Source organism: Dendrobates tinctorius, unplaced genomic scaffold (genome assembly GCF_039654945.1).
Source record: "Dendrobates tinctorius isolate UK_male_01 unplaced genomic scaffold, ASM3965494v1 ptg000178l, whole genome shotgun sequence".
Classification (NCBI taxonomy): Eukaryota; Metazoa; Chordata; class Amphibia; order Anura; family Dendrobatidae; genus Dendrobates; species Dendrobates tinctorius.
In genome coordinates this window covers 721,100-734,895 of record NW_027361845.1, presented here as the reverse complement: position 1 = coordinate 734,895, position 13,796 = coordinate 721,100, and the positions used below count along the sequence as shown (strand labels likewise).

At 32.7% G+C, this 13,796-nt stretch overlaps 8 non-coding genes across 8 annotated transcripts; all 8 read right to left on the bottom strand.

The window, feature by feature from the left end:
* Positions 1 to 697: 697 nt before the first annotated feature.
* On the bottom strand, positions 698 to 769 carry TRNAW-CCA (transfer RNA tryptophan (anticodon CCA)). The gene has a single exon. It is a non-coding gene; the product is annotated as a tRNA-Trp (tRNA).
* Positions 770 to 2,190: 1,421 nt separating this feature from the next.
* Positions 2,191 to 2,262, bottom strand: TRNAW-CCA (transfer RNA tryptophan (anticodon CCA)). The gene has a single exon. It is a non-coding gene; the product is annotated as a tRNA-Trp (tRNA).
* A 2,598-nt stretch (positions 2,263 to 4,860) lies between these two features.
* Positions 4,861 to 4,932, bottom strand: TRNAW-CCA (transfer RNA tryptophan (anticodon CCA)). Its single transcript has one exon. It is a non-coding gene; the product is annotated as a tRNA-Trp (tRNA).
* A 1,421-nt stretch (positions 4,933 to 6,353) lies between these two features.
* On the bottom strand, positions 6,354 to 6,425 carry TRNAW-CCA (transfer RNA tryptophan (anticodon CCA)). Its single transcript has one exon. It is a non-coding gene; the product is annotated as a tRNA-Trp (tRNA).
* Positions 6,426 to 7,847: 1,422 nt separating this feature from the next.
* On the bottom strand, positions 7,848 to 7,919 carry TRNAW-CCA (transfer RNA tryptophan (anticodon CCA)). Its single transcript has one exon. It is a non-coding gene; the product is annotated as a tRNA-Trp (tRNA).
* Positions 7,920 to 9,338: 1,419 nt separating this feature from the next.
* On the bottom strand, positions 9,339 to 9,410 carry TRNAS-CGA (transfer RNA serine (anticodon CGA)). Its single transcript has one exon. It is a non-coding gene; the product is annotated as a tRNA-Ser (tRNA).
* Positions 9,411 to 10,832: 1,422 nt separating this feature from the next.
* On the bottom strand, positions 10,833 to 10,904 carry TRNAW-CCA (transfer RNA tryptophan (anticodon CCA)). The gene has a single exon. It is a non-coding gene; the product is annotated as a tRNA-Trp (tRNA).
* Positions 10,905 to 12,320: 1,416 nt separating this feature from the next.
* Positions 12,321 to 12,392, bottom strand: TRNAW-CCA (transfer RNA tryptophan (anticodon CCA)). The gene has a single exon. It is a non-coding gene; the product is annotated as a tRNA-Trp (tRNA).
* Between the last annotated feature and the right edge of the window lie 1,404 nt (positions 12,393 to 13,796).

Sequence of the window (13,796 nt, the reverse complement as noted above, 5' to 3'; positions counted from 1 at the left end):
TGATTTTCTTACAAATTCAAAGATGACAATGGTATGAACAAAGCGAAAGGTGTTCCTGGCATTTATTACATTTATTAATGTTTTTAACTCAATTCCCAATAATATTTATCATCAAAGTATTGTTGATAAGATTTTAATCTATAGAATTAAAAAAACACTTTTTTAAAAACTGTTCTGACCTGTGTCAACAACGTTGTGTTAATCTATTTTCAGTTGGATTACCCAGTTTCTGTTTTCAATCTTAACCCAAACATCGATCAAGCTATAAAAATATGAAAGAGCTGCTTGACCATGACGTGATTTGAATACACAACTTTCTGATATGGATTCAGAAACACTACAGTTGAATTAAGATCTTCACAATCAGATTCAGTGATTTCCAGTCAAAAATTAAGAATCTGGTAATAAACCCTCTTTTCTTACAAATTCAAAGATGGCAATGGTAAAAATAAATTAATAGGTGCTTATGGCATTAATTACATTTATTAATGTTTGGAACTCAATTCCCAATAACAATTCTTATCAAAGTCCTCTTGAAACAATTATAATCTGTAGAACTAAAAAATGCAGTTTCTTAAACACTGCAGCCTGGTAGCAACAAAGTCGAGTTAACTTTTGTCAAGTTGGACTACGCAGTTGCTGTTTTCAATAATAACCCAAGCATCAATTAAGATATGAAAAGACAAAAAGAGCTGATTGACCCCGACGTGATTTGAACACGCAACCTTCTGATCTGGAGTTAGATGCGCTACCGTTGCGCCACGAGGTCAGTTGAAAAGTGACGTTGCTCCCATACTTCACATGAAAAGTGCATGATAAAATATATGGACACCATCTTGAAATTTGCTACTTATAATCACAGTTTGGAAAAGATATAAACAAGGATGAATTAAGGTCTTCACTTTCAGATTCAGGGATTTCCAATTAAAAATTTAGAATATACTGTAGTAATAAACCCTTTTTTCTTACAAATTCAAAGATGGCAATGGTATGAACAAATTAACAGGTGTTTCTGACTTGCCACAAATTTCCTGTTTTGAACTCAGTTCCCAATGATATATCTCATCAAAGGATTGTTGAAAAGATTTTATTCAGTAGAATTAAAAAAGCAATTTTTCAAACACTTTCCTGACAGGTGGCAACAAGATCATGATAATCTATTGTCAGTTAGAATACGCAGTTTCTGTTTTCAATCTTAACCCAAACATCGATCAACTTTTAAAAAGATGAAAGAGATACTTGAATGTGACATAATTTAAACATGCATCATTCTGACCAGGAGTAAGGCGCACTACCGTCAGTGTATGAGGACAGCAGTAAAACTTGCTTGCTCCCATAATTCACTTGTAAAGTGCATGAGGAAATATACAGACACCATCTTGAAATTTACTACTTTAAATCACAGTTTAGAAAAGTAATAACAAGGATGAATTAGGATCTTCACGTTCCGATTCAGGGATTTCCAGTTTAAAGTTTAGATTCTAGTAATAAGCCTGATTTTCTTACAAATTCAAAGATGACAATGGTATGAACAAAGCGATAGGTGTTCCTGGCATTTATTACATTTATTAATGTTTTTAACTCAATTCCCAATAATATTTCTCATCAAAGTATTGTTGATAAGATTTTAATCTATAGAATTAAAAAAACACTTTTTTAAAAACTGTTCTGACCTGTGTCAACAACGTTGTGTTAATCTGTTTTCAGTTGGATTACCCAGTTTCTGTTTTCAATCTTAACCCAAACATCGATCAAGCTATAAAAATATGAAAGAGCTGCTTGACCATGACGTGATTTGAATACACAACTTTCTGATATGGATTCAGAAGCACTACAGTTGAATTAAGATCTTCACAATCAGATTCAGTGATTTCCAGTCAAAAATTAAGAATCTGGTAATAAACCCTCTTTTCTTACAAATTCAAAGATGGCAATGGTAAAAATAAATTAATAGGTGCTTATGGCATTAATTACATTTACTAATGTTTGGAACTCAATTCCCAATAACAATTCTTATCAAAGTCCTCTTGAAACGATTATAATCTGTTGAACTAAAAAATGCAGTTTCTTAAACACTGCAGCCTGGTAGCAACAAAGTCGAGTTAACTTTTGTCAGTTGGACTACGCAGTTATTGTTTTCAATAATAACCCAAACATCAATCAAGATATGAAAAGACATAAAGTGCTGATTGACCACGACGTGATTTGAACACGCAACCTTCTGATCTGGAGTCAGACGCGCTACCGTTGCGCCACGAGGTCATTTGAAAAGTGTTGTTGCTCCCATACTTCACATGAAAAGTGCATGATAAAATATATGGACACCATCTTGAAATTTGCTACTTATAATCACACTTTGGAAAAGATATAAACAAGGATGAATTAAGGTCTTCACTTTCAGATTCAGGGATTTCCAATTAAAAATTTAGAATATAGTAATAAACCCTTTTTTCTTACAAATTCAAAGATGACAATGGTATGAACAAATTAATAGGTGTTTCTGACTTGCCACAAATTTTCTGTTTTGAACTCAGTTCCCAATGATATATCTCATCAAAGATTGTTGAAAAGATTTTATTCAGTAGAATTAAAAAAGCAATTTTTCAAACACTTTCCTGACAGGTGGCAACAAGATCATGATAATCTATTGTCAGTTAGAATACGCAGTTTCTGTTTTCAATCTTAACCCAAACATCGATCAACTTTTAAAAAGATGAAAGATATACTTGAACGTGACATAATTTAAACATGCATCATTCTGACCAGGAGTAAGGCGCACTACCGTCAGTGTATGAGGACAGCTGTAAAACTTGCTTGCTCCCATAATTCACTTGTAAAGTGCATGAGGAAATATACAGACACCATCTTGAAATTTGCTACTTTAAATCACAGTTTAGAAAAGTAGTAACAAGGATGAATTAGGATCTTCACGTTCCGATTCAGGGATTTCCAGTTTAAAGTTTAGATTCTAGTAATAAGCCTGATTTTCTTACAAATTCAAAGATGACAATGGTATGAACAAAGCGATAGGTGTTCCTGGCATTTATTACATTTATTAATGTTTTTAACTCAATTCCCAATAATATTTCTCATCAAAGTATTGTTGATAAGATTTTAATCTATAGAATTAAAAAAACACTTTTTTAAAAACTGTTCTGACCTGTGTCAACAACGTTGTGTTAATCTGTTTTCAGTTGGATTACCCAGTTTCTGTTTTCAATCTTTACCCAAACATCGATCAAGCTATAAAAATATGAAAGAGCTGCTTGACCATGACGTGATTTGAATACACAACTTTCTGATATGGATTCAGAAGCACTACAGTTGAATTAAGATCTTCACAATCAGATTCAGTGATTTCCAGTCAAAAATTAAGAATCTGGTAATAAACCCTCTTTTCTTACAAATTCATAGACGGCAATGGTAAAAATAAATTAATAGGTGCTTATGGCATTAATTACATTTATTAATGTTTGGAACTCAATTCCCAATAACAATTCTTATCAAAGTCCTCTTGAAACGATTATAATCTGTAGAACTAAAAAATGCAGTTTCTTAAACACTGCAGCCTGGTAGCAACAAAGTCGAGTTAACTTTTGTCAAGTTGGACTACGCAGTTGCTGTTTTCAATAATAACCCAAATTCAAAGATGACAATGGTATGAACAAATTATTAGGTGTTTCTCACTTGCCACAAATTTTCTGTTTTGAACTCAGTTCCCAATGATATATCTCATCAAAGGATTGTTGAAAAGATTTTATTCAGTAGAATTAAAAAAGCAATTTTTCAAACACTTTCCTGACAGGTGGCAACAAGATCATGATAATCTATTGTCAGTTAGAATACGCAGTTTCTGTTTTCAATCTTAACCCAAACATCGATCAACTTTTAAAAAGATGAAAGAGATACTTGAACATGACATAATTTAAACATGCATCATTCTGACCAGGAGTAAGGCGCACTACCGTCAGTGTATGAGGACAGCTGTAAAACTTGCTTGCTCCCATAATTCACTTGTAAAGTGCATGAGGAAATATACAGACACCATCTTGAAATTTGCTACTTTAAATCACAGTTTAGAAAAGTAATAACAAGGATGAATTAGGATCTTCACGTTCCGATTCAGGGATTTCCAGTTTAAAGTTTAGATTCTAGTAATAAGCCTGATTTTCTTACAAATTCAAAGATGACAATGGTATGAACAAAGCGATAGGTGTTCCTGGCATTTATTACATTTATTAATGTTTTTAACTCAATTCCCAATAATATTTCTCATCAAAGTATTGTTGATAAGATTTTAATCTATAGAATTAAAAAAACACTTTTTTAAAAACTGTTCTGACCTGTGTCAACAACGTAGTGTTAATCTATTTTCAGTTGGATTACCCAGTTTCTGTTTTCAATCTTAACCCAAACATCGATCAAGCTATAAAAATATGAAAGAGCTGCTTGACCATGACATGATTTGAATACACAACTTTCTGATATGGATTCAGAAGCACTACAGTTGAATTAACATCTTCACAATCAGATTCAGTGATTTCCAGTCAAAAATTAAGAATCTGGTAATAAACCCTCTTTTCTTACAAATTCAAAGATGGCAATGGTAAAAATAAATTAATAGGTGCTTATGGCATTAATTACATTTACTAATGTTTGGAACTCAATTCCCAATAACAATTCTTATCAAAGTCCTCTTGAAACGATTACAATCTGTAGAACTAAAAAATGCAGTATCTTAAACACTGCAGCCTGGTAGCAACAAAATCGAGTTAACTTTTGTCAGTTGGACTACGCAGTTACTGTTTTCAATAATAACCCAAACATCAATCAAGATATGAAAAGACATAAACAGCTGATTGACCCCGACGTGATTTGAACACACAACCTTCTGATCTGGAGTCAGACGCGCTACTGTTGCGCCACGAGGTCAGTTGAAAAGTGTTGTTGCTCCCATACTTCACATGAAAAGTGCATGATAAAATATATGGACACCATCTTGAAATTTGCTACTTATAATCACAGTTTGGAAAAGATATAAACAAGGATGAATTAAGGTCTTCACTTTCAGATTCAGGGATTTCCAATTAAAAATTTAGAATATACAGTAGTAATAAAACCTTTTTTCTTACAAATTCAAAGATGACAATGGTATGAACAAATTAATAGGTGTTTCTGACTTGCCACAAATTTCCTGTTTTGAACTCAGTTCCCAATGATATATCTCATCAAAGGATTGTTGAAAAGATTTTATTCAGTAGAATTAAAAAAGCAATTTTTCAAACACTTTCCTGACAGGTGGCAACAAGATCATGATAATCTATTGTCAGTTAGAATACGCAGTTTCTGTTTTCAATCTTAACCCAAACATCGATCAACTTTTAAAAAGATGAAAGAGATACTTGAACATGACATAATTTAAACATGCATCATTCTGACCAGGAGTAAGGCGCACTACCGTCAGTGTATGAGGACAGCTGTAAAACTTGCTTGCTCCCATAATTCACTTGTAAAGTGCATGAGGAAATATACAGACACCATCTTGAAATTTGCTACTTTAAATCACAGTTTAGAAAAGTAATAACAAGGATGAATTAGGATCTTCACGTTCCGATTCAGGGATTTCCAGTTTAAAGTTTAGATTCTAGTAATAAGCCTGATTTTCTTACAAATTCAAAGATGACAATGGTATGAACAAAGCGATAGGTGTTCCTGGCATTTATTACATTTATTAATGTTTTTAACTCAATTCCCAATAATATTTCTCATCAAAGTATTGTTGATAAGATTTTAATCTATAGAATTAAAAAAACACTTTTTTAAAAACTGTTCTGACCTGTGTCAACAACGTTGTGTTAATCTATTTTCAGTTGGATTACCCAGTTTCTGTTTTCAATCTTAACCCAAACATCGATCAAGCTATAAAAATATGAAAGAGCTGCTTGACCATGACATGATTTGAATACACAACTTTCTGATATGGATTCAGAAGCACTACAGTTGAATTAACATCTTCACAATCAGATTCAGTGATTTCCAGTCAAAAATTAAGAATCTGGTAATAAACCCTCTTTTCTTACAAATTCAAAGATGGCAATGGTAAAAATAAATTAATAGGTGCTTATGGCATTAATTACATTTACTAATGTTTGGAACTCAATTCCCAATAACAATTCTTATCAAAGTCCTCTTGAAACGATTACAATCTGTAGAACTAAAAAATGCAGTATCTTAAACACTGCAGCCTGGTAGCAACAAAATCGAGTTAACTTTTGTCAGTTGGACTACGCAGTTACTGTTTTCAATAATAACCCAAACATCAATCAAGATATGAAAAGACATAAACAGCTGATTGACCCCGACGTGATTTGAACACACAACCTTCTGATCTGGAGTCAGACGCGCTACTGTTGCGCCACGAGGTCAGTTGAAAAGTGTTGTTGCTCCCATACTTCACATGAAAAGTGCATGATAAAATATATGGACACCATCTTGAAATTTGCTACTTATAATCACAGTTTGGAAAAGATATAAACAAGGATGAATTAAGGTCTTCACTTTCAGATTCAGGGATTTCCAATTAAAAATTTAGAATATACAGTAGTAATAAAACCTTTTTTCTTACAAATTCAAAGATGACAATGGTATGAACAAATTAATAGGTGTTTCTGACTTGCCACAAATTTCCTGTTTTGAACTCAGTTCCCAATGATATATCTCATCAAAGGATTGTTGAAAAGATTTTATTCAGTAGAATTAAAAAAGCAATTTTTCAAACACTTTCCTGACAGGTGGCAACAAGATCATGATAATCTATTGTCAGTTAGAATACGCAGTTTCTGTTTTCAATCTTAACCCAAACATCGATCAACTTTTAAAAAGATGAAAGAGATACTTGAACGTGACATAATTTAAACATGCATCATTCTGACCAGGAGTAAGGCGCACTACCGTCAGTGTATGAGGACAGCAGTAAAACTTGCTTGCTCCCATAATTCACTTGTAAAGTGCATGAGGAAATATACAGACACCATCTTGAAATTTGCTACTTTAAATCACAGTTTAGAAAAGTAATAACAAGGATGAATTAGGATCTTCACGTTCCGATTCAGGGATTTCCAGTTTAAAGTTTAGATTCTAGTAATAAGCCTGATTTTCTTACAAATTCAAAGATGACAATGGTATGAACAAAGCGAAAGGTGTTCCTGGCATTTATTACATTTATTAATGTTTTTAACTCAATTCCCAATAATATTTATCATCAAAGTATTGTTGATAAGATTTTAATCTATAGAATTAAAAAAACACTTTTTTAAAAACTGTTCTGACCTGTGTCAACAACGTTGTGTTAATCTATTTTCAGTTGGATTACCCAGTTTCTGTTTTCAATCTTAACCCAAACATCGATCAAGCTATAAAAATATGAAAGAGCTGCTTGACCATGACGTGATTTGAATACACAACTTTCTGATATGGATTCAGAAACACTACAGTTGAATTAAGATCTTCACAATCAGATTCAGTGATTTCCAGTCAAAAATTAAGAATCTGGTAATAAACCCTCTTTTCTTACAAATTCAAAGATGGCAATGGTAAAAATAAATTAATAGGTGCTTATGGCATTAATTACATTTATTAATGTTTGGAACTCAATTCCCAATAACAATTCTTATCAAAGTCCTCTTGAAACAATTATAATCTGTAGAACTAAAAAATGCAGTTTCTTAAACACTGCAGCCTGGTAGCAACAAAGTCGAGTTAACTTTTGTCAAGTTGGACTACGCAGTTGCTGTTTTCAATAATAACCCAAGCATCAATTAAGATATGAAAAGACAAAAAGAGCTGATTGACCCCGACGTGATTTGAACACGCAACCTTCTGATCTGGAGTTAGATGCGCTACCGTTGCGCCACGAGGTCAGTTGAAAAGTGATGTTGCTCCCATACTTCACATGAAAAGTGCATGATAAAATATATGGACACCATCTTGAAATTTGCTACTTATAATCACAGTTTGGAAAAGATATAAACAAGGATGAATTAAGGTCTTCACTTTCAGATTCAGGGATTTCCAATTAAAAATTTAGAATATACTGTAGTAATAAACCCTTTTTTCTTACAAATTCAAAGATGGCAATGGTATGAACAAATTAACAGGTGTTTCTGACTTGCCACAAATTTCCTGTTTTGAACTCAGTTCCCAATGATATATCTCATCAAAGGATTGTTGAAAAGATTTTATTCAGTAGAATTAAAAAAGCAATTTTTCAAACACTTTCCTGACAGGTGGCAACAAGATCATGATAATCTATTGTCAGTTAGAATACGCAGTTTCTGTTTTCAATCTTAACCCAAACATCGATCAACTTTTAAAAAGATGAAAGAGATACTTGAATGTGACATAATTTAAACATGCATCATTCTGACCAGGAGTAAGGCGCACTACCGTCAGTGTATGAGGACAGCAGTAAAACTTGCTTGCTCCCATAATTCACTTGTAAAGTGCATGAGGAAATATACAGACACCATCTTGAAATGTGCTACTTTAAATCACAGTTTAGAAAAGTAAAAAGGATGAATTAGGATCTTCACGTTCCGATTCAGGGTTTTCCAGTTTAAAGTTTAGATTCTAGTAATAAGCCTGATTTTCTTACAAATTCAAAGATGACAATGGTATGAACAAAGCGATAGGTGTTCCTGGCATTTATTACATTTATTAATGTTTTTAACTCAATTCCCAATAATATTTCTCATCAAAGTATTGTTGATAAGATTTTAATCTATAGAATTAAAAAAACACTTTTTTAAAAACTGTTCTGACCTGTGTCAACAACGTTGTGTTAATCTGTTTTCAGTTGGATTACCCAGTTTCTGTTTTCAATCTTAACCCAAACATCGATCAAGCTATAAAAATATGAAAGAGCTGCTTGACCATGACGTGATTTGAATACACAACTTTCTGATATGGATTCAGAAGCACTACAGTTGAATTAAGATCTTCACAATCAGATTCAGTGATTTCCAGTCAAAAATTAAGAATCTGGTAATAAACCCTCTTTTCTTACAAATTCAAAGATGGCAATGGTAAAAATAAATTAATAGGTGCTTATGGCATTAATTACATTTATTAATGTTTGGAACTCAATTCCCAATAACAATTCTTATCAAAGTCCTCTTGAAACGATTATAATCTGTAGAACTAAAAAATGCAGTTTCTTAAACACTGCAGCCTGGTAGCAACAAAGTCGAGTTAACTTTTGTCAAGTTGGACTACGCAGTTGCTGTTTTCAATAATAACCCAAGCATCAATTAAGATATGAAAAGACATAAAGAGCTGATTGACCCCGACGTGATTTGAACACGCAACCTTCTGATCTCGAGTCAGACGCGCTACCGTTGCGCCACGACGTCAGTTGAAAAGTGTAGTTGCTCCCATACTTCACATGAAAAGTGCATGATAAAATATATGGACACTATCTTGAAATTTGCTACTTATAATCACAGTTTGGAAAAGATATAAACAAGGATGAATTAAGGTCTTCACTTTCAGATTCAGGGATTTCCAATTAAAAATTTAGAATATACAGTAGTAATAAACCCTTTTTTCTTACAAATTCAAAGATGACAATGGTATGAACAAATTAATAGGTGTTTCTGACTTGCCACAAATTTCCTGTTTTGAACTCAGTTCCCAATGATATATCTCATCAAAGGATTGTTGAAAAGATTTTATTCAGTAGAATTAAAAAAGCAATTTTTCAAACACTTTCCTGACAGGTGGCAACAAGATCATGATAATCTATTGTCAGTTAGAATACGCAGTTTCTGTTTTCAATCTTAACCCAAACATCGATCAACTTTTAAAAAGATGAAAGAGATACTTGAATGTGACATAATTTAAACATGCATCATTCTGACCAGGAGTAAGGCGCACTACCGTCAGTGTATGAGGACAGCAGTAAAACTTGCTTGCTCCCATAATTCACTTGTAAAGTGCATGAGGAAATATACAGACACCATCTTGAAATTTGCTACTTTAAATCACAGTTTAGAAAAGTAATAACAAGGATGAATTAGGATCTTCACGTTCCGATTCAGGGATTTCCAGTTTAAAGTTTAGATTCTAGTAATAAGCCTGATTTTCTTACAAATTCAAAGATGACAATGGTATGAACAAAGCGATAGGTGTTCCTGGCATTTATTACATTTATTAATGTTTTTAACTCAATTCCCAATAATATTTCTCATCAAAGTATTGTTGATAAGATTTTAATCTATAGAATTAAAAAAACACTTTTTTAAAAACTGTTCTGACCTGTGTCAACAACGTTGTGTTAATCTATTTTCAGTTGGATTACCCAGTTTCTGTTTTCAATCTTAACCCAAACATCGATCAAGCTATAAAAATATGAAAGAGCTGCTTGACCATGACGTGATTTGAATACACAACTTTCTGATATGGATTCAGAAGCACTACAGTTGAATTAAGATCTTCACAATCAGATTCAGTGATTTCCAGTCAAAAATTAAGAATCTGGTAATAAACCCTCTTTTCTTACAAATTCAAAGATGGCAATGGTAAAAATAAATTAATAGGTGCTTATGGCATAAATTACATTTATTAATGTTTGGAACTCAATTCCCAATAACAATTCTTATCAAAGTCCTCTTGAAACGATTATAATCTGTAGAACTAAAAAATGCAGTTTCTTAAACACTGCATCCTGGTAGCAACAAAGTCGAGTTAACTTTTGTCAAGTTGGACTACGCAGTTGCTGTTTTCAATAATAACCCAAGCATCAATTAAGATATGAAAAGACATAAAGAGCTGATTGACCCCGACGTGATTTGAACACGCAACCTTCTGATCTGGAGTCAGACGCGCTACCGTTGCGCCACGAGGTCAGTTGAAAAGTGTTGTTGCTCCCATACTTCACATGAAAAGTGCATGATAAAATATATGGACACCATCTTGAAATTTGCTACTTATAATCACAGTTTGGAAAAGATATAAACAAGGATGAATTAAGGTCTTCACTTTCAGATTCAGGGATTTCCAATTAAAAATTTAGAATATAGTAATAAACCCTTTTTTCTTACAAATTCAAAGATGACAATGGTATGAACAAATTAATAGGTGTTTCTGACTTGCCACAAATTTCCTGTTTTGAACTCAGTTCCCAATGTTATATCTCATCAAAGGATTGTTGAAAAGATTTTATTCAGTAGAATTAAAAAAGCAATTTTTCAAACACTTTCCTGACAGGTGGCAACAAGATCATGATAAACTATTGTCAGTTTGAATACGCAGTTTCTGTTTTCAATCTTAACCCAAACATCGATCAACTTTTAAAAAGATGAAAGAGATACTTGAACGTGACATAATTTAAACATGCATCATTCTGACCAGGAGTAAGGCGCACTACCGTCAGTGTATGAGGACAGCTGTAAAACTTGCTTGCTCCCATAATTCACTTGTAAAGTGCATGAGGAAATATACAGACACCATCTTGAAATTTGCTACTTTAAATCACAGTTTAGAAAAGTAATAACAAGGATGAATTAGGATCTTCACGTTCCGATTCAGGGATTTCCAGTTTAAAGTTTAGATTCTAGTAATAAGCCTGATTTTCTTACAAATTCAAAGATGACAATGGTATGAACAAAGCGATAGGTGTTCCTGGCATTTATTACATTTATTAATGTTTTTAACTCAATTCCCAATAATATTTCTCATCAAAGTATTGTTGATAAGATTTTAATCTATAGAATTAAAAAAACACTTTTTTAAAAACTGTTCTGACCTGTGTCAACAACGTTGTGTTAATCTATTTTCAGTTGGATTACCCAGTTTCTGTTTTCAATCTTAACCCAAACATCGATCAAGCTATAAAAATATGAAAGAGCTGCTTGACCATGACATGATTTGAATACACAACTTTCTGATATGGATTCAGAAGCACTACAGTTGAATTAACATCTTCACAATCAGATTCAGTGATTTCCAGTCAAAAATTAAGAATCTGGTAATAAACCCTCTTTTCTTACAAATTCAAAGATGGCAATGGTAAAAATAAATTAATAGGTGCTTATGGCATTAATTACATTTACTAATGTTTGGAACTCAATTCCCAATAACAATTCTTATCAAAGTCCTCTTGAAACGATTACAATCTGTAGAACTAAAAAATGCAGTATCTTAAACACTGCAGCCTGGTAGCAACAAAATCGAGTTAACTTTTGTCAGTTGGACTACGCAGTTACTGTTTTCAATAATAACCCAAACATCAATCAAGATATGAAAAGACATAAACAGCTGATTGACCCCGACGTGATTTGAACACACAACCTTCTGATCTGGAGTCAGACGCGCTACTGTTGCGCCACGAGGTCATTTGAAAAGTGTTGTTGCTCCCATACTTCACATGAAAAGTGCATGATAAAATATATGGACACCATCTTGAAATTTGCTACTTATAATCACAGTTTGGAAAAGATATAAACAAGGATGAATTAAGGTCTTCACTTTCAGATTCAGGGATTTCCAATTAAAAATTTAGAATATAGTAATAAACCCTTTTTTCTTACAAATTCAAAGATGACAATGGTATGAACAAATTAATAGGTGTTTCTGACTTGCCACAAATTTCCTGTTTTGAACTCAGTTCCCAATGTTATATCTCATCAAAGGATTGTTGAAAAGATTTTATTCAGTAGAATTAAAAAAGCAATTTTTCAAACACTTTCCTGACAGGTGGCAACAAGATCATGATAAACTATTGTCAGTTTGAATACGCAGTTTCTGTTTTCAATCTTAACCCAAACATCGATCAACTTTTAAAAAGATGAAAGAGATACTTGAACGTGACATAATTTAAACATGCATCATTCTGACCAGGAGTAAGGCGCACTACCGTCAGTGTATGAGGACAGCTGTAAAACTTGCTTGCTCCCATAATTCACTTGTAAAGTGCATGAGGAAATATACAGACACCATCTTGAAATTTGCTACTTTAAATCACAGTTTAGAAAAGTAATAACAAGGATGAATTAGGATCTTCACGTTCCGATTCAGGGATTTCCAGTTTAAAGTTTAGATTCTAGTAATAAGCCTGATTTTCTTACAAATTCAAAGATGACAATGGTATGAACAAAGCGATAGGTGTTCCTGGCATTTATTACATTTATTAATGTTTTTAACTCAATTCCCAATAATATTTCTCATCAAAGTATTGTTGATAAGATTTTAATCTATAGAATTAAAAAAACACTTTTTTAAAAACTGTTCTGACCTGTGTCAACAACGTTGTGTTAATCTATTTTCAGTTGGATTACCCAGTTTCTGTTTTCAATCTTAACCCAAACATCGATCAAGCTATAAAAATATGAAAGAGCTGCTTGACCATGACATGATTTGAATACACAACTTTCTGATATGGATTCAGAAGCACTACAGTTGAATTAACATCTTCACAATCAGATTCAGTGATTTCCAGTCAAAAATTAAGAATCTGGTAATAAACCCTCTTTTCTTACAAATTCAAAGATGGCAATGGTAAAAATAAATTAATAGGTGCTTATGGCATTAATTACATTTACTAATGTTTGGAACTCAATTCCCAATAACAATTCTTATCAAAGTCCTCTTGAAACGATTACAATCTGTAGAACTAAAAAATGCAGTATCTTAAACACTGCAGCCTGGTAGCAACAAAATCGAGTTAACTTTTGTCAGTTGGACTACGCAGTTACTGTTTTCAATAATAACCCAAACATCAATCAAGATATGAAAAGACA